This window comes from Spermophilus citellus (assembly GCF_964194105.1).
Source record: "Spermophilus citellus genome assembly, chromosome: 19".
NCBI lineage: Eukaryota > Metazoa > Chordata > Mammalia > Rodentia > Sciuridae > Spermophilus > Spermophilus citellus.
In genome coordinates this window covers 1,185,092-1,205,485 of record NC_138201.1, presented here as the reverse complement: position 1 = coordinate 1,205,485, position 20,394 = coordinate 1,185,092, and positions in this window count along the sequence as shown.

Here is a 20,394-nt window from a genome sequence, read left to right as displayed (position 1 = left end):
AACAATGACAACTGTGACCTGGCCCATGGGGAAGTGTTGGAATCTCCACCTGAGCCAGGAGGCCCTGCTGTCAGAGGAGGTCGGATCCTTCCTGAGAACCTTCCTGCCGGACTCATCTTGACCAGGAGTCAAGGGTGCCAAAAGCAAAGACTAAGAAATGGAGACATCAGAAGCTCCCCCCCCCTCCATGCGGCAAAGACCAGGACAGAAACATAACAATTCATCTCTGGGAAGGGAAAAGTCAGCCAACAGAGGCAGGAGCAGGGACACAGTTGGATTTAGGAGGGACAGAGCAGCACAGATTCCAGGCCCCAAAGAGCAAATGAGTCAGAGGAGCGAGAGTGACAGGTGGGGCAGGAGAAGAGGGGAAAGTGGGATCCAAACACGAAGACACCAGCACAGAGCCTAGTTCTGCGATCCAGGGCCGAGGCCTGGACCATAGTCTCCCTAGATGATCACTACCCCTTCAAAGTCCAGAATAAGGCCTGACATGCAGGCCACACCCATTTGTGGAAGGAAGGCCAAGGAGGAAAAGGCTCGAAAAGAAAAGGCAAAGAAGAAATAGTGAGCACTCTGCTATGTTCATCATGTCCTTAAGTTCTGCATGACCCCAGATGTGAGCAGGAGAAAGAGCCACAGACCTCAGTACTTGTGGGAAACTCGGCAGCATTAACCATTCCAAGGGACAGATCCTTAGGACTACTGCTGACTGCACACAGTTTTCTCCTTACGCACTTCAGAGCCCCACTGGTAGGTCAGGTGCAACTCTGCTATTGTAGTAATAATCCTAAACCTGGGTGACCGGACTCACTGGCATAGGTCACCACCTAACGAGATTAAAATACAGACTGTCACTCCACACCAGGGCATTGTAGCTCAAAAAGCCAGGGAAAGTAATTAGGTCAATTTTCTGGTTCCGCCCACTAGCATACCCTCCTGTCAAAGTCTCATGCAACACAACCGTGTACGGTTCCTTTAGTTCCCTAGGAGAAGGGACTTCTGCAGTTGAACCAGCAAAATGATGATGCCCAATGGACAAGAGGGTCAGCCAAGATGGACACACCTGCTACTTAATCCATCAACCATCTGGCCTCGAAGCAATGCTGACATCCTCCCCTGGAACCTGTCGGGGGGTCAACAGAGATGCTCAGAACTAAACCCACTGATACCATTGATCAGCTTATGAACATGCATTTGTTACTATTTCTGTGGTATTTAATTTTAAAGGAGGAAAAGTTTATTTGTGCTAATGGTTTCGGAGGTCAGTTCATAGAGAGCCGACCCCGTAGCTCTGGGCCCAGGTGAAGCATGACATCAAGGTAGAAGGATGTGGAGGAGGAAAGCCAGCTCAGGGCACCACAATCCCTGGCAGAGAGAGAGTGGTGCTCAACAAGAACAGAACACAAGCCCCAAAGGCAGGCCCCAATGACCCACTTCTTCCAGCCACACCCTATCTAACCACAGCCACCACACAGTTGACCCATTCAAGGGGATTAATGCACTGACTAGGTTAAGACTGGCATGACTCAATTGTTACCCCTCTGAATGTTCTCTTACCCATGAGCTTGTGGTGGACACCTCATATCCAAACCATAACATTCTGCCCCTGGCCCCCCAAAATTCTTGCCCATCTTAGGATGCAAAATATATTTAGTCTATTTTTAAGAGTCCTCATGTCCTAACAGTTTCAGCATTGCCCGAAAGTCCAAGACCAAATCTCAGCTGAGACTCAAGTCAGAACCTCAGCGTGAGCCACTGTAAAAAAAAAAAAAAATCAAAAGCAAGTTCATATATCCAACATACAAAGGCACATAGTAAACATTTCCATTTCAAAAGGAAGAAATGGGGGCATAAAAAGTGAGGATAGAACCAAAGCAAGGCTGAAATCCAACTGGGCAAACAATTCCTCTAGTTCCAATCCAGCTTCTGGGGCACACGAAATTGTGGTGTTCTCCCCCAGAAGGCTCATGTAACTCCCCTCCTGTGGATTTGCTGGTTGAAGCCCCCCATGGCCTCTCTCAGCTTGTCTCTGCTGGATTCCTGCAGCTTTCCTTGGCAGACCTTCTATAGTAAAGGCAACTCTTAATCTCTGCAGTTTGGGCTTCTTTCTCACATCTTCACACATTACCCTCAAAGGGGAAGCATAACAAGAGCCTCCAACCCTAGGGCATCTTCCTTTGAAATCTTGATGGAAGCCATAACGTCCTAACTCCAGCGTCCCAATATCCTGCCCAACCAGCCCTACATTGTTGATGCCAAGGTCTGCCACCATCTGGACCAATAGCCCATCCTCCAGGGACAAGGGCTGCAGTAACCTCAGAGTTCCTCCACAGCTTAGCAGGGTGAAACAATTCGTAGGCCCCACTGTGTAAACAGGGTTCCCCATATGTTCCCCAAAGAATTTTTAGTTTTATACCTTAAGCCTGAGATAGGTGTGGTCCTGACAATTTCTGAGATGTCCTTAAACTGTTAGTTCTATTGATTCTGAGTAAAGTATTTAGCATTTCTTTAGTGGCTATTATCCCTTTAATAACCACACTTTCCTTAGCCTCAGTTTTACTCACAGTTTTCTGGCCAAACTGCAAGATTTTCAAACCTTCCCACTTTTCTTTCTTCCCCTGATTATCACAGTAAACTTGGCTAAAAGCTGCCGAGAATAGCTATGCCACTTTTGGAAGGCTATGCTGCTATGAAATTTCCTCCACCACATTAATTAATCCAGTACCTTTAAATTCAGCCTCAAAGAAAGTTTCAGGACACGGGCAAAATATAGACAACTTCTTGCCTATAACATAACACAAATAACCTCTAGTCCAATTTCCAATAGAAATTTTCCTTTTCCTCTGAAAACTTACGAGCATAGTCTTTACTTTACTCCACGGTCCTATTAGCATTCTGGTCTTCTCAGCTCCCTCCAGAATCACCCATTAAGCTGTGTTTACAACAACCTAAAGCTTTCCAGCTTGTATCTCTAAACATCTCAAAATTCCTCCTACAAATTCCAAAAATCTCCAAAAGCTTCTGAACCACATGGTCTGATTAGTCACAGCAAAGATCCCACTTCTGATACCACTTTGTGTCTTAGCTTTTTCATCACTGTGACCTTTAAGGTGCTTTATAATGTCAACACAGTTGGCCAGTCACTGATAAACAGAGTAGAGGAACAGTTGAGGGAGCCAGTTCCATCCTCAGAGAGACCCAGGTAAATCTGGGACTCTGAAGGTCAATGTTATTTTTGTTGGACAAGTCACTGGCCCTCTCTGTGGCTTGTTTCTTAACTGTAAACCAAGCATCTTATACCTGAGAGGTTCAAAACAGGGCCCTTTGGTTCCCACCCCAATACTTGTGTTGCAGTCCTGTCCTGTAAACACATTTCCCTGTGCCCAGCTAAAATGAGTGCATAGCATTGATCTGTGATCTCCCTCCCCACATTTCCCCTGAATACCCCAACATCGCCGAGTCTGGAACTTCTTTTTCCAAAGTAAACTTCATTTCTAAATACTTTTCTCCACCTGCTTTGCCATAACCCTGGCACTGAGGGCCTCCCTGATTGTGGATCCCAACCATCTCAGTCCTTCCTAGAAATTGTCTGTAATCATCGTGTTTAAATGTTTGATAATCTTCTCACTCACTGCAAGTAACTTGTATGAGATCCAGAGACCTAGTCATCACGTTGTTGCCAGCCTGAGACACATGGAAGGCATTTGATCATTGCCTTCACCAAAGGAGTCGTGGAGGAGAGAGCCAACTAGATGGTTTGCACTTGTAGAAAGAGGATTCTCAGGGATCACTTTGACTCTACACAATTTTTCCCCAATATATTTAAAACCCAGTTTCTAAATAAGAGATAATTCCACTACAATAATTCCACTGCACAATGTCATTTAGGCTCAAGTAGAGAGCTAATGACATTAAAATATATAAAAGGCTTTTTCCCCTTTTTTCTGTACTGGGATTGAACCCAGGGATGCCCCACCACTGATCCATATCCCCAGATCTCTTTTCTTTTCTTTTTTTTTTTGAGACAGGGTCTGGCTAAGTTGCCCAGGCTTGCCTTGAACTTGTGATTCTTTCTTTAGCCTCCAGAGTAGATGAGATTACAGGAGTGCACCACCATACCTGGCTGGCACTTTTGAAAGAATAGAGCACTATGTATATTACTTTTCTATTTTGCTGGCTGGTAAATCTGCTTCCATTAAATCTGCTATATAACAGAAATCGGAATCCAGTGAGAGTCTAATGGTTCTGGAGGCACAGAACAGAAAACACATCTCAACCCAACTTAGACACAAGTCCAGTGACTTGTGTATATGAAAAGTTCTAGGGACAGGCTGAACTAACGAAGACGCAGACTCTGTTTCTCTCCGTGTCTCCACCTTCGGCTGACAGTGAGGCTGCGGTTGCCCCTCTAGACAATGCCCTTAGATAAGAGAGGCCATCCTGCCACAAGCCCCAGCCAGCAGCCTCCCTGCCTGAGTGACCAGCTCTTTTGTCCAGACTGTCCCAAGCCTGGGTGCTGACACCTGTTACTACCAAGGAGAAAGGCAGTAAATCAGATCCACCTCCTAATGGGGGACAGGCTTCCTTTCCTGAAGCATCCATTGCCAAAGGGAGTGGGGGGGTAAATACCCCGGGGAAAACCAGGAGGAAAGGAGCAAGTGCTTTCTGGGAGGAAACAAACTATCTGCATGTTGGTGAATTGAAGGCTCAGGACAGGTGGGGCACCAGACAACCCACGGGGTAAGAAAAAAAACTCAAAACCATTGACTGCTATTTTCTTGAGGATAACATTACACACAAATCTAACAATAAATAAAATTCTAGAAATGTGGACAAAGAAGAATCAAACCAAGGGAAAATAGGGTCTTATCTGAACTACTCTATAGATTTTTTTTTACTTAATATTAGGTATTACATATTTTCTAGTTGGATTCTTGACAACCCGTATATTTAAGTATTGACACCAAGACAGACACAATTAGAAATACTGAACAAGGCACTAAGTCTAAATTTAGCTTCCTCTAGGAGTTTGGAAGCTAACCCATAGCATATGTGCTGTATCAATGCACAGCACCAGCCTTCATGAATATCATCACTCAATAAGTCAAACACCGATACTTAAATGTAATGAAAATATGTAAACATAACCCATTTGTACAACAGAAGTTCTGAGCAACTGGTGAAGCGCAGCAGTATTTAAGAGATTAGTCATTAGCACCCTGAAAAATGTGGTTGGAATCCTTGCTCGGGGACCGCTAATGGGGTGACCTGGACAGTCTGCCAATCCTCCCCTAGTTCCACCTCCTCACCTGTAAAAGGTACCTATCACGCTGGGCAGTTGTTAGGGTTAAATTAAATGAGCTGATGCCCTTAGCTGTGGTCGCTGTGTCTGTGCACTACAAGCCAAGCAGTCTCCCCCTTATCCATGGGGGACATGTTCCAAACCCCCCCATCGTGGATACCTGAAAGGCAGGCCAAGCTGAGCCCTACACTACATTTCTTGCCTCATACCTATATCTATGATAAACTTTACATACTAAGCTTCTGAGAGATTAACATCAGCAATAACAAACACCATATAACAAAGATCAAAATACTCTGTGATGTTATGTGAATGCCCGCTCTGCTCGCTCTCTCTCTCTCTCTCTCTCTCTCTCTCTCTCTCTCTCTCAAAATATCTCATTGTACTTTACCCAGCCTTTGCTTGTGGTGATGTGAGATGGCAGGGTGCCTACGGGGGAGGGAGTGGGACAGTGTGAGTTTTCATTGCATTACTCAGAACCGGGCACGATATAAAATTAGCCCGTTGCTTATTTCTGGCATTTTCCAGTTCATATTTTCAGACCATAGCTGGCCATGGGTAACTGAGGTGACAGGGCACAGTGACAAGGGAGCACTGTCCTCCAGGCAGACTACTGCAAGAGTCCCCATCGTCACCACAACTTGGCACTGCATAAATCTGATCTGGGTCCTGAGGAAGTTAGGGTACAGAGGGTGGGAAAGAGAGATGTAGTCATGCCACCCTCAGGAACTCAGCAAACAAGCCAACCGGGTCGGGGAGATGGCCAGAGACGCCAGATGGCACCGGCACAGTGTCGCACACCCAGCAGCCATTATCTCCCCTCACTCCCACCCCAGCCCACCTCACATGTGTCTCCCTTTTAACAAACAGGGAGACCAGGGCTCTGGAAATCAGTACTCAGATCCTTCAGAAGTGAGAACCCTGTTCTCATTTGCTCCTGAAAATTAAGGAAAGGGTGCATGCTTAACACATTAAAGATGCCCCGTGGACAGTGCTGAAGGGGAATGGTGGAGGGAAAAATAAATGCACTAATAAAGTGACCACTGCAAGGTCACCTAGTAAACAGCAGGGATAGGACTGGAGGAGGACTCGGGTATCCTAATTCCTCATAGTTTGGGGATGTTTCCAATGGTGTCCATGTTATTTAGTGAAGGAACTGTGAACAAGAAGACGGGCAAGGAGCATCTCTGAGTCCAGCAGTCAGAAGCTCAGAGGACCCCAAAGAATTGATCCAGTGTGCCCTACAAGCTGATAGCACAGTGTGGAAGGCAGGTCTGTGTAGCCTCATTTCTCCTCCAATTTCTCTATGACTTGGGTGAGTAACTCGGCCTCCCTGGGCCTCACTGCCTGCATCTACCACAAGGGCATAAACACCATCTTCATCTCAGAGAGTCACAAAGATCAGACGCAACAGTGAACGAGGACCTGTCTCTTGGAATGCTGCCACCTTTCCTGGGAACCTGGCTCTGCTCCTCCTCTGCCAAACACCTGGATGTCTGCTTTTCCGGCTCTGGGAGCCATGCTCTCATGAGAAAGGGGCAGTGGGGATCACTGTTCTGCTGAAAACCCTGCCAGGGAGCAGCCACCTGCCACGTCCCACCATGCTGCGGACCCAGGGAAACCTCTGGGATTCCACACCCTTGAGTCTGGCACTCAGAACTGGCCTAGGTATCAACACTCATAGTTTGTAGGGTCCAGTAAAAAAGTTAAAGTCTGGGCCTTTATGCCCATGTATTAGAATTCTAAGACATTAACAACAGAGCAGTTAGCCACTGTGGAGTATGCATGTGCTGACTGTAACCCTGAAGCCATCCTGCGGATCCTTTAAGCATCCTGCTTCCCAATTTCTCATAACCCTTCAGCATGGGTCTGTGCATACCTAATACTACACACATACACACAACATAATGGGGACTACGGTGCTATAAATTTACTGCCTATATAATCATCTTTCTGCTATTTTTGCCCCAAATTCATGGCAGGAGATGTTTCTCTTCCTCTGATCTTTGCATTAAATTTGTTTCACATTCTGGAATACAGCTACCTGGATTAGAATTTCGATTTCACCCCTTTAGAGCCTGTATTGAAAATAAGCAGGATGTTTAACTTCTCTTTACCTCTATTTTCTCAACTGAAAATTGAGGATAACGATAATAGCAACATTACAGGCCTGTGGATTAAATGAGCCGATCATTTAGCAGTTTAAGAATAGCATCTCGTACAGTGGTTCTCAAACCCCGCTGCACGTTAGAATTGCCTGGGGAACTAGTAAAACTTCCACTGCCTGAGCCCCGCCATCACTAGTTGAATCAGTCTTCAGGGGTAAGGCCAGGACACAAGCAGTTTTTAAAGCTGGTCTGGGGATTCTAATGAGCCGGAGGGTTGGGGAGCACGAGCGTTGTGTACGTAAGTGTTCAACAAGTGTGGGCTGGTCACGGTAACGCAGCTTAGCCAATAAGCAGAGTAAGATGCCTGGCGTTTCTGTTCTGCCCCTAGATCTTCTTTGCATCTGGCTTCCTCCTCCCCCTCCCGTGGACTTTGATCCAGTATGTACCTGCAACCAATATGAATCAAAACCCAACATGTCTCAAGTTGCTCCCACGGAGACAAAGGTGCCTTTGAATGCAGGTCTCCTGGTTGACCCGGAGATGAGAGAGGACATGTCAACTTCTCCAGCAGGGGTCCTTCCTTTGATATCAGGCTGGAGTGTATTCCACAAGCTCTGCACCCTGCAGATTTGGGGAGCAGGAAGGATGCCAGTCAAGTCACCAGAGATCCCTAAATAATGCAAGGCAGAGAGAAGGCAGGGAGCAGGGAAATGTTAATTTCTTGAGCTTGTATTTCTCTCTCAGTGTGGATAATCATCTTTTTGCAAATGTCCTTTTGTCATATTTATGATGGTGACACATCCATTATGAATACAGGAACTCATTTGCAACCTGACCTGACAAATATTGAATGTTCTAGGCTCCATTTAATTCCACAGTAACTGAAATCTTTTGTGTTTCTTAGTAACCAGAAAGGGTTTGGATCACACAGAGCTTAAAATAGTAAAGCCTTTATGATTCGCCCTTCATAGTCAATTCTCCGACCGAGAGCTGGACTGTGTGGAGGAGCAGACAGAGGACAGTTGAGCCGATTTGGTCTCAGGGTCAAGAGTACATGACTGAGATTCGAGGATCCATTGTTGGAGGGAAGGTGAGTGAGGCAGTTAGTGACAAGTGGCTTCCTCCCTGAAGGCTCAGCCTCTTCTGAAGCTCAGGGACAGTCACAAGCCAAGACTCCTGGGACTCGAATATAGACTCTGACACGTGGGGGCTCTCAAAGCCCATGTCCAGCACCCCCCTGTTGGAGGCCCGCTGCCTGTTCTGGGACTGTGGTTTAGGACAAAGAGGAGACCTCAGAAGCCATTTACATCCCCGTGGGCATTCTAAGTCCTAAATACTGGAGAAGGGACCTCCCAGAGGATCCTACAGGATAACAGCCACAGAAGACAAAAGCAGCATCTGGTCAGGACAGAGTTGCTAACGAGCAGTGCTTCCTTTTCAGTTAGATAAATTGTTAGGATTGTTGTTTTCTACAAGTTTTATTTGATTTATTTGAGTGTGTACAAACTAAATTGAAATGTAAAATGGAATGTTTTTGCAATGGTTCGAGATCCCACCAAAAAAATGGAATTCATATTCCTAAAGACAAGAGTCTCTTTGGGGCTGAATTTACAAATTCAAGTCTCAGAGGCTACTTACAGCCCACAGCGAGGGGTCAATTGGGGGGTTTTGTTACTGTTGTTTCAATGTTCACAAAATGATACTTTGAAAAGAAATGACTTGAAGACCTGTTAAAAATCAGGAAGTTCCATATGGGATGTGGGGGCAACACTTATGATTTCAGTGGCTCAGGAGGCTGAGACAGGAGGACTGTGAGTTCAAAGCCAGATTCAGCAATTCAGTGAAACTCTGTCTCTAAAAATAAAATACAAAAGAAGGGCAGAGGATATGGCTCAGTGGTTAAGCTCCCCGGGGTTCATCCCCAGTACAAAAAAAAAAAAAAATCAGGAAGTTCCATATTTTAACAATGCACATTTTTAGCTTCTCTCCAAATAGTAGAACATTTGGAAATGATGAGTCGGCTTTCCCATGGGCCCGGATAATCTGGGCAAACTTTCTTCTGTAAAAGGAAACCGTTGGAGAGGTAAAGGAGTGGATGTGTTCCTACACCGGTCTGCCCATGGATCCCTTTTGGCATAACATGGACCTGCGAAGAGTTCTTACATGGCTGGCCAGGCCACGCGTGCACTTTCTGTTCCATCCACCTAAGTCGGCCGAGAACACTTTCCCCAGTCCTGGCTCAGACCCCGATAGCTGACTCTCCTCCAGGTCAGGCGCACCTGTGTGGACCTTCAGAATGCTTTCCTGCTCCTCTGACTGCCTCCAGGCAGCGCCCACCCCTGATTCTGCAGCATTGTGTGCCCCTCTCCCAGCCCTGGCAATGATTGCAGTTCTCTGAACTCTAAGATCTTCGTTTGTCATCCTCGGTCTCCTTCACAGACGATGGAGGTCGGGAGCTTCCGGAGCGCCGGACCCTTGTCCTACTTGTCTCTGTTTTACCACTCCATTGTCCAGGCCAGTGACATACCCGGAGCAGGCACTCGATAATTGTTTGACAAATTGAATTACAAACGACTTCAGTGTAAGGTCATTCATGATTGTTTGAAATGACAAAAAAAAAAATTGCAGACAATACAACTGTCCATCAGCCGAGTTTGAATGGATCATCACGGTACCATACAATGGGATACTCGGACACTATTAAAAATGATTCAGATCTATATTTGGTGATGCAGAAAGATGTTCAGGGCATAAAAGAGAGCAATTGTCGAAACCACAGACAAAAGATTATTCAAATATTTTAATAGATATTTCCATTATAGAACAGATCTTAAAAGATATTAATTTTACTCACTGCATAAATATTTGCTGAATGCCCACTCAGAGCCTGGCACCATTCTAAGCGCTAGATCTGTGAGATGAAGCAAAGTTTATATGAATAGGGAGTCAACATTCCAGTGGTGGGTGAAGAGGAACCACAGGTAGGACAACAGTAAGCACCAATGGGGAATGAAGCAGAAAACGGAGTGAGGAGGGACAGGGCCAGGGAGGGAGCCTGCCATATTAAATACGGTGGTCAGGAATCAACAGCACGATGAGGGTTACTTCCCCCTCGGAAGCCAAAATGAAGCCGAGGAAAGAGCAGAGGCATGTGGGGAGAGGACTTCAGGCAGCAAGATCAGGTGCAAAGGCACTGGGCTACAAGCATTCCCATGAGTAGCGGGAGAGCAGGTAAGGGTTGGAATCAGAGGCTCTGTGTGAGGTCACTTTATTTAATGCCCTCTAGGAAGCTGGATTTTTATTCTGAATAGAGAGAGAGAGGATTGGCCCTTCAGAAAACCAGTAAGAATTTGGTAACAGACCTCCATCGGAGAAACCTACCAGACCTCCCCATGGGAGGTAAACAGCTAGACACATCATCCAGCGTTCAGGAGTGAGGCCTGAGAGGCATCCAGATCTGGGGTCACACATAAGCGGTAACTAGATCCATTTCCCAGGTGGGTGGACTATTTTGTAAATGAATGGAGCAGTCAGAGAGTTCAAGAGTGAAACGTGTGACACTGTGCCTCCTGGAGTCTGGAAGAGTGGGAAAGATAGGCCAGGGAAACTGAGGAGGACCCTGTGCAAGGAGAATAAAGGGGAGAGACAGAAAAATGTACGCTGGTCTCAGAGTGCCAGCAGGGACGGGCCACCCAACTCTGTGCAGAGTCTGAGCCCTGGGGGACACTGAGCCTCATGGCATGAAAGTGACCAGGAACCTGAGGAGAAGCACTCTTGGAAGAACCCACGGACAAAAGTCGGAGCAGATTAGGCTCTCAAGAGAGCAAGAAGGCAGGCTCAGAGTGCTTCCTCAAGTCTCTCAAAACCTGTTCAGAAAGAAATGTAAGACGAGTTGAAAGCCATTCTAGAAACAGCTGGCCAGCTAGCACATCAAGATGATGATGTGTGAGATAAAGGTGTCCAAGAAGACCAGGAAGATGGGCCCACTCAGCTTCATGCTTGACTCATAATGGACCCAGGGTTCGGGGAACTGAGGGTTCAGGAAATAAGAGTCAGCACACCCACACCTGCAGGCACAAGGCATACGTGAGACACAGGCAGATCACACCCAATACAGACCAGGCACAGACTGGATCTGAGCAAGGATTTAGAAATCCTTGGCCTGACTCTTACAACCTTTCTGTACATTTGAGTTTACCTTACATTAAAATGTTTTTAAAAATATGAATAAGCGGGCTGGGGATGTGGCTCAAGCGGTAGCGCGCTCGCCTGGCATGCGTGCGGCCCGGGTTCGATCCTCAGCACCACATACCAACAAAGATGTTGTGTCCGCTGAGAACTAAAAAATAAATAAATAAATATTAAAAATTCTCTCTCTCTCTCTCTCTCTCCTCTCTCTCTCTCTCTTTAAAAAAAATATGAATAAGCATTTGTTTCTAAGTAATGAAATAAGGAATATTTTTTAACTTTCTTCTTATCTCTATTTTATTCCTTTTTTTCCCCCAAAACATACAGGGACTAATTGTGTAAAAAACGATAACCAATTTAAATGATGAAAAAAATATATACGTTAACATTTTCAATCACTCCAAAGGGAAATGATATAATGATTTGGGTAAATACTAATTTCACCAAGAATTCTTTTCAAATTGTTTTGAAATTAGAGAACAAGATTCAAAATAGATCTTTAATGGTGAGATAATACACAACATATACTTTGTGGGCCAATGTTCTTATATCAAGAAAAAGGAAATTAGTAAGTTGGGATATTGCTTTCGGTATTTTCATATTAACTGTCATGACAAAACACCAGATGAAATGTTAAGTTGAATTTCCCCTGCTTCCTGTGGCACGGCTTCCTGGAGGGCTCATTGCTCTCCCTATGTTTTATGGGTTGGCCTAACCATTACACAGAAGAGAAAACTTAGTAGTTCCCTAGGCCCTTTGTTCTCCCTGGAAATGCCTCCAGGGAATCTTGAGCAAGAAGCAGGAACCAAAGGACTCATCGAAGATCCTGTCCTCAGATTCTCCACCCAGGAAAGCCTGGCCTCACACCCTCAGCAGAACAGAGTGCCATTAGCACACTAGAGTCTTTGCAGAGCTTCAATAGCCACTTGTTGATTAACTGGCAAGAAAGGGAGGAGAGTTTATATCCGAGACCAACTTGACCTTGCAAGATGTAGCAGGGTGAGCATCAACTCTGGGATCCCAGAAGGCAGAGGATAAAGACCACACTGTTAGGAGAAGGAGTGGAATTTTTTAAATGTTAATCTATCCAACAAAAAGAGTAAGCTGACACTGCTGACCACAAGCCTCAGAGTACTCTATTAACTTAACGGCCAAATAAAAAGAAAAATGAGGCAGGGGATAAGAAGGTCAGATGACAACAGTTTTTCTACCAAGACTTGCCATTCAACTGAACCAAGTCATTTAAACTCAACCTTTAAAAATAATCAGAGGTATTTTCTGGAACTATTTTAAATACTGTGTACATATACATGTACATATATATACAAACACACACTTGTTAATACATATATCTCAATTTCAGTTCCCAGGAGCATGGCCGACTTACTAACCTAATTGACCCTCTTGACTAAAATTAAATAAAAATAAATATAAATACAGAAGCAATGTTAATATAAGTTAGTAATAAAATTTCTGCAGGGACCCAAATCAAGGGAAATTAAGAGCCTAGCATGGCAAGCAAAGCTCCACGGCTCACTCTGACTCTGAGGGTATCTTCTGAGCCCAGACCACTTGGGCAGCAGAGGGAGTGAAGAAAAGACCATCGTTCAGAGTGGCAAATCTAGTAAGAAATTCTACACACAGACCTGGGGCCAAAACATTGCACTCACAGCAGACCCACTAGAAACAAAACGGCATCTCTTAGGAGTAAGAAACAAATTTAGTATTTATACCTTATTAGTGCATAGAAATAAGGGAGAAATACTTAAGGAAAGATCCCACAATGAAAGAAAAAAACCCATTTGACAGCTGAAATACATAATTGTAAAAAGGGAATATTTGCAAAAGAGCTAACAAGTCAATCTAACCAATGATAGAAACGCCTTAATAAATGCCTTAAATGCAGCAATGACACAGGAAACTTTATAGAAAGATAAGTAAAATTTAAATAAAAGTACATATAGACAGTTATTGTACTACACATATGCTACGGATAAGAAGACTCAGTATTGAAAAGATGACACTTCTTCCCAAATTGATGTGTGTATTCTACCCACACATGTTTTACTTTAAAACTTGGCAGGAAGACTGCAATATCTAAGTAAGAGGATGAAAACCAGGAAAAGTCCAAAGAGCCCCCAAAGAGGATGTATGCAATAGGACATTGATTTGCAGGTATGATGAGAACTTACCATATCAGATATTGTAGTAAGGGCCCAGGAACAGATGAGAAAAGTAGTGGAACAGCATGCAGCACCCAGATGTGTCCACAAGCACAGGAAGCGCGACTGACATACTAGCAGGAAACATGGATGTTTTTATGGTGCTATAACAATATAATTGCCCCCTTAATTAAGTGAATATGAGTTAAAGACCTAAATACAAAAAGCATAGGTTCAGTCCTTTAGAGGCAGTGAAGAAAAACATCACTGTTCAAGTCAAGGAATTCTCCATTCTTTCTCCTGAGGTGAACTTAACCTTCTAGTGGAAAGATCTATTTTCAAAACTTAGAAGTAAAAACTATAAAGAAACAGAGCCGAATTCTACACTAAAATTAAGAGCAAGGGCTTATTTAATGGTGCCAGAGGGCAGAAACTGAGCCTTTTTAAATATGCATGTTCTTTTCATGTACTCTGTCCAGCCTCCCCAGGACTAGGCTCAGGACAAGCTGTGACTTGCACAGTGGTGATATAAGCCACTTCCTGAATCAGCATTTAAAAATACCCCCTGCAGTCCTCCAGCTCTTCTCTCCAATCTGGAGGCCATGAGTTTTCTAAGACACAGCGACTAACATCAGACTCAACCTGCTGAGATGGAGGTTTCTGTCACCCCAGCATAGCCTATCCTATGCTGATAAATAAACACTCTAGAAAAAAAAATGGCAGCCCTGTAGGACAGGAGACATTCGTGGGCAAAAAAGGATCCAATATACTTTAAAAACTCCTATGAATTAATAAGAACAAAATAAACATCCCACTAGAAAAGTGGGTCAATAAGAACATTTGAAGATATTAAAGTCTCCTTAGTACACAGGACAATGGTACCTTGTCATTCTCACGCACGCCAATATGGCAAGATGTTAGAAGGCAGGCTACGACCCAGGGTTGGCACAGCACGTGGCAGAGAGACTCCTCACCCACTGCTAATGGAAGTAGGCACACACCACACCCAGGAAGCATCCGCATTGCCCACTCACTTTACCCAGTGAGACACTGCCGGGCACCAGCCCCCTGAACGGGGGAGTATTCCGTGACCCAGGGTGCCATGTCGTGGTGTCGGCCACAAGTGGCCACTAGCCCTGAAATAGGACTGTTGTAACAAAGGTTTACTCAGCTTTTTAATTTTAGCTTATACATCCACATGTGCCAGTGGCTATGCATCGTGTCGCACAGACCTGGAAGGTTCCTTAATCGTGTGATTGTCCACAGCGTATCATTAGTAAATAGATCTTAAAAGAACTTCTGAGAAGATGGAGAAGACATGTTCATATTTACGAAGTCAAACCATGGAATAAATACAGGCATATTCACCCTGGATCACAGAAAGGAGAAGGAAAACTGGCTAGGACCCAGGGGCCTGGAAAATGGCCCCGTGGTAAGTTCCCTAGTTGTTTTTTTTGCTTTGTAGAATTCTGCAATCCCAAAATGCTAATAAAAACAAACTACAGAGGCTGGGGTTGTGGCTCCGAGGAAGAGCACTCACCTGGCATGCGTGAACTGGGTTCAATCCTCAGCACCACATAAAATAAAATAAAGGCATTGTGTCCACCTACAACTAAAAGAATAAATGTTTAAAAAAATAAAATAAAATCCATACTCCCCTCCACCAGCCCTGTTCTCTCTGCCAAAGGAGTGGAACAGGGCAGCCTAAAACTTTTATACAACATCCTTACAATACTAGGGGAAAAATGTAGCTCCAATCCACCTACACTATCAAAAGCCAGAGGGAGACCCTAGATTTCCACCCTGCAGATGCACAGGGTCTCTGGCTGCATGGTCTCAGAGAAGGTCAGGCACAGAGCCTGGACATCCCCCTCTACCCAGCCTAATGAGGGGCCTCTCCACCTCCCCACTGGGGTGACATCAGGAAGGCCTCATGGAGTCGGGATGCTGTCACCCAGCATTGACGCAGTCAAGCCCTCCACAGTATCACTGGATGCACATACAGAGTCAAAACTTCCACTCCCACCCATCAAGAATGAGGATCCTGCAGGTGCCAACTGAGGCCACATTAACAGGGCCATGCCCCCAACCTCCCCACTGGGTCGTGTTGAAGAAGCAGGCTAAAGAAGAAGGCTTAGACAACACTCAGCCATGACATGAACAAGACTGCCCAGGTTTCAGATGAAAGTCATAAGCTCACCAGCAAAACCCAGGAAGGTTTCCAACAGAAAACAGACAATAGATGCCAACGGCAGGGTGACAGAGGTGAGGATCCTGCAATCCCAACTTAAGGCCCACATTCCAGAATGCCTCCGTGAGCAGCGCAGACACGGGCAAAGCAGACGGAAAGCACTCTCAGGACCCAAAGGTGAGAAGAACTAGAAGGAAAACTGAGAACTCAAAAGCTACCATCAACCAGAAGTTCGTGGCCAGGATCGACTTCAGAACAGAGGGGACAGAGGAAAGAAACCCTGAAGTTAAAGACAAAGCCACATGAAGGACGTAGAGCAAAGTGAACCTTCCTCATGGACTTCGGGGCCTGGGACAGAAGGTCCAACCTTCATTTCATTGGGAAAAAGGAGGAGAAAAGGGTAAGAAAAAATAAACAATGGCTTCAACTTTGACAGATTTATCAAGACATGAAAACCCATAGATTCAAGAAGCTGAGCCAACCTTAAATAGGACAAAATAAAATAAAATAAAATAAAAATTAACTCCAGAACACACATAACCAAATATGTCAAAATTAAAGAAAAGTGATCTTAAATCAACTAAAGAATGCTTTCCTTAGGCAAAAACAATCAGAAGGACAGCAGATTTCTTCTCAGAAACCATGAGGAATCGACACCACACCTTTTATCTATTCAAAGGAAAAGGATCAATATATCTCCCTCAAGTAAAGGAGCAAGTAAGAATTCCTTAAATGAAGGAGAACTGAGTCTTTAGAAACGACACCTACTCTCAGAATGGCTAGAATGAAATAAATTCAGGAAACCTGGGATATCAAAGTGGAAGAGAAAATGTAATAAGAAAAATATGGATAAATGCAACAGGCTTTCAATTTCCTGCTGAATTTTCTAAATTACATTTGATGGTTGAAGAAAAAATTATAAACGTGTCTGATATAGTTTGTAATATATGAATAGGAAACATTCAGAAAATATTTATAAAGGGGTATACATGGAGGTCAGGTTTCCATATATCACTTGAACTGATAAAACGATGACATCATTGATAGATATATCCTCAAGATCTTAATCAAATGGATATTAGGGTGGTTACAGCAGTAATAATAACAATGATGATAATAACAACAACAACAACCCCTGAAGAGAAATAAAGGGACATTTTATAATGACAAGAAGTAAACCAACAAGATGGCACAGCAACCCCAAATGTGTACAAGCTATAAAACATTGGTGTAACTGAAATGAAAAATAACTAGCCACTACCTTCACTGAGGCTTCGGTATCCCTCCCTCAAACAACCGACCGAACAATGAGACAATGTATAATTGTAGAGACGAGCTCCAGGGTACACCAAGCCAGAGGACCCTCTCAGCACGGCGGCAGAACACTCATCATTTAGCAGAGCATCAACATCAGCCTGGCATTGGTCTCCCCTGCCAGAAATTCCAGCTGCAGGAGTGTTTCATCTCTATGCAGAGTCCACGGCTGGAATCCTGACTCTATGCTCAATGCTCATTCACACCTGTCTATGGAATACTGTGCATTGCCGATGGAGAAAAACAGAACACACATTCTGTTTTCATTCTGTTTCAGTGCAACGCTGAGCAAATCGGCAGGGGAAAAGCACCATCAGGAACTCTGAAAGGGTCACATTGACACTTTTGCTGACTTTGAGGAAGACCCGAGGTGAGGAAGAGAGGCTAGTTCTGGGGCCGTCAGAGGGGAGGGGAGGCATTAAGCACTTCAGGTATGCACCATCTCCACTAAGCACCCCGAAGGAGGGCAAGAAATAAATTTTGAAATTGAGGGCGTAGCTCATGTGGCAGAGTACATGTTTAGCCTGTGCAAGGTCCCGGGTTCAGTCCCCAGCATCAAATCAAACAAAACACTTTCTCTGTTTGTTCGAAAAAATGAAAAACCATTTATCTGGTAACAGGAACGTGCTAGAAGAGCGTTTCTGCGGTCCCCAAGGTGGGATTCTGAGAGCAGAGACCCAGCTGGCTGGCACTTGGCGTCATTCGGCAGAGCCTCCACCCATCAGCAGAAATAGCAGCGTGTTTCCTGCAGTGCAGATTTGCAGCTTCTCAGGGAAAATATCTTGGGTTTTGTGTATGCATATTCATAAAATGAAAATAACTTAATTCACAGGCACACTCCAGGCCTCAAAGCAAAGAACCTGGGAGAGACACGTTTCTAGGGGTACCAGAAACAAAGATCCAGAAGGTGAAAACGTGGGCCAGGTCTCCAGGAAGAGCCGCAAGGTACAGATGTTGGCAGGGCAGGCGTGTCAGGGAGGAAGGTGGCATCTCCACCAGGATCCCGCAGCACGAACTTGAAAGTGCCGTTTCCTGATCCAGATGGTGAAGCTCGCGTCAGCCAGGGCAGAGCTGAGGGGTGCCTGGCTGCTCTCTGGCTGGGACTCCAGCCAGGGAGACAGCAGTGGGGCTGGGGACAAGAAGAGGCATCTGATCTTTGCTAACAGAGGTGCCCTTCAGAGCAGAGTCCCGTCTGCTAGGCTGCAGTGGTACGTAGAAAAGTCGGGGGGCAACTGGGCTGCTCTTGGCTCCTCCAGTTCCACCTGTGACCTTTCTCTGCCTCTTGTTTTGATGGATGGGGGAGAGGCCACTGTCTCCTTCCCGGCTCCTTCCCTCCAGGCTGAGGCAGCGGTAACTGCATTCTTCTTCCAAGGCCACAGCTGTGACTGGGCGGCAGGAGCTGCTCCCTGCCAGCGCCAGCCGTGGGGTGCTTCCCGTTTCTGCAGGTTTTCTTGATGCTGCCATAGCCAGGTGACGTTCCCCTCACGGAACAACTCCCTAATTCCCTTGGAGGGCTTGGTCTGCCTCCTTCCAGAACCCCAACCTAGTGGGTTTGTACAAGCTGGTGAATTGGTTCCAGAAAGGCAATTTGGAAAGGAAGGAAAAAGCAGAACCACCATGGGAGAGAGACCTCCAAGACGCCGTGCTGCTGCGGTCCTTGGCTGTCCTCTAGGACAGCAGGGCTGCTGTCTTCGCCATCTGGCTGAGGTTGTGGTACTGCTGAAACCAAGAAGATGACATTGGGTGTCATTGGGAGCTTGGAGACGGGAGGCGGAGGGAAGTTATGGAAAGAAGACAGGCTTCGTGGGTCATTCAGCCTGGTCTCTCAGTCAGCCCCGGCGTGGCCCAGACAGAGTGGCTTTGATCTCTAAGCCTCGGTGCTTCACCCAGGCACAAAGAGCACCGTGTCCAGCTCTGGGGATTATGTGTGACGGCAGTTAGAAAGGTAACAGGTGACGGCATCCAGGTTAGGGTCCACTGCACCGAGCGTCTTCCCTATCTGCTCCCAAGCAATGGTGCACGTCACAGGAGACCAAGGCCCGGGGAAGCAGAGGTTTCTGGAGCGGAGAGGTATGCTGTGGCACGATGCCCCCACACTACTCCTCTGCCAGCCAGGGCTGAGGGTCGCCATGGAAGGTGCACTGACATCAGACCCGATTCCAGGTGAGGCCTTCTGCACAGGTGACTTCATGTCACAGCCTGGTCCTCTTGGAGCCCCGGCACCCCATGGGTACACAGAAACACTTGGGCCAGACGAGCTCCTCCTGAGGTGCTGGTCACACTTGGGAAGCGAGAGAGACTGGGAATAGTACAGGAGCACGTGGCCCTCAGCGTTGAGAAGGAAAAGCAGAAAGCGGCAGAAATGAGACGGGTGCCCTCGGCCTCCTGAAGCAGGGGTGCCAAGTGGGCCGGCCACAGATGGGCATGCTGGCAGGGGTGCTTGTTGGCCCATGCAGGGGCGTTTTAAAACCTCGCCTTAGATGACAGACTTTAACGTCGGGAGACACCATGTGAAAGTTTGGAGATGAGCTTCTTCTGAAAGTCCACCCACTCCCTCATCTACCCCGCAATTCCCACAGTGGTGGGGGCCAGAGCCGAGCAGCTGCTGCCCCCCAGAAAGCCTAAGTGCGTGGCCACGGGCTCGCTCTGCCCCCTTCACCCACCTGGGTCACACAGCAGGCTTGTGAGGACACCTGGGCTTCACATCCGCAGGTAGGAAGCGCAGGCCACATCCCTCACCCCTGCAACAGCTAAAATCTGCTCTCTGTATTTTCACTAGGTAAAAATAAAACCAAGAACCTAGAGCTCATTAGCTTACTCCAACTCACTCCAGGCAAGCAACAGGTCAGAGCACCATTTCTGCCTCTGGAATCCGACTGGGTGGTCTCTTATGTGGTGATCCCCTTCGCCAGGAGGGTAGCACTGTTTTTTCCTTTTTAATTAGTAAATGTGTGGAGGCATTCAGACGTGTACCTTCTTGTGTAAATTAAGTCTAATTATTAGCAACCAGTAGTGGATGAGGGGACGTTCCCCTTGACACCACCATTTCAGTGAATAAACCCAGGAGGCTGACAGAGTTTGGATATCATAATTGTGGAACCCGATGAAACGATGAGTCCGGTGAGCGTC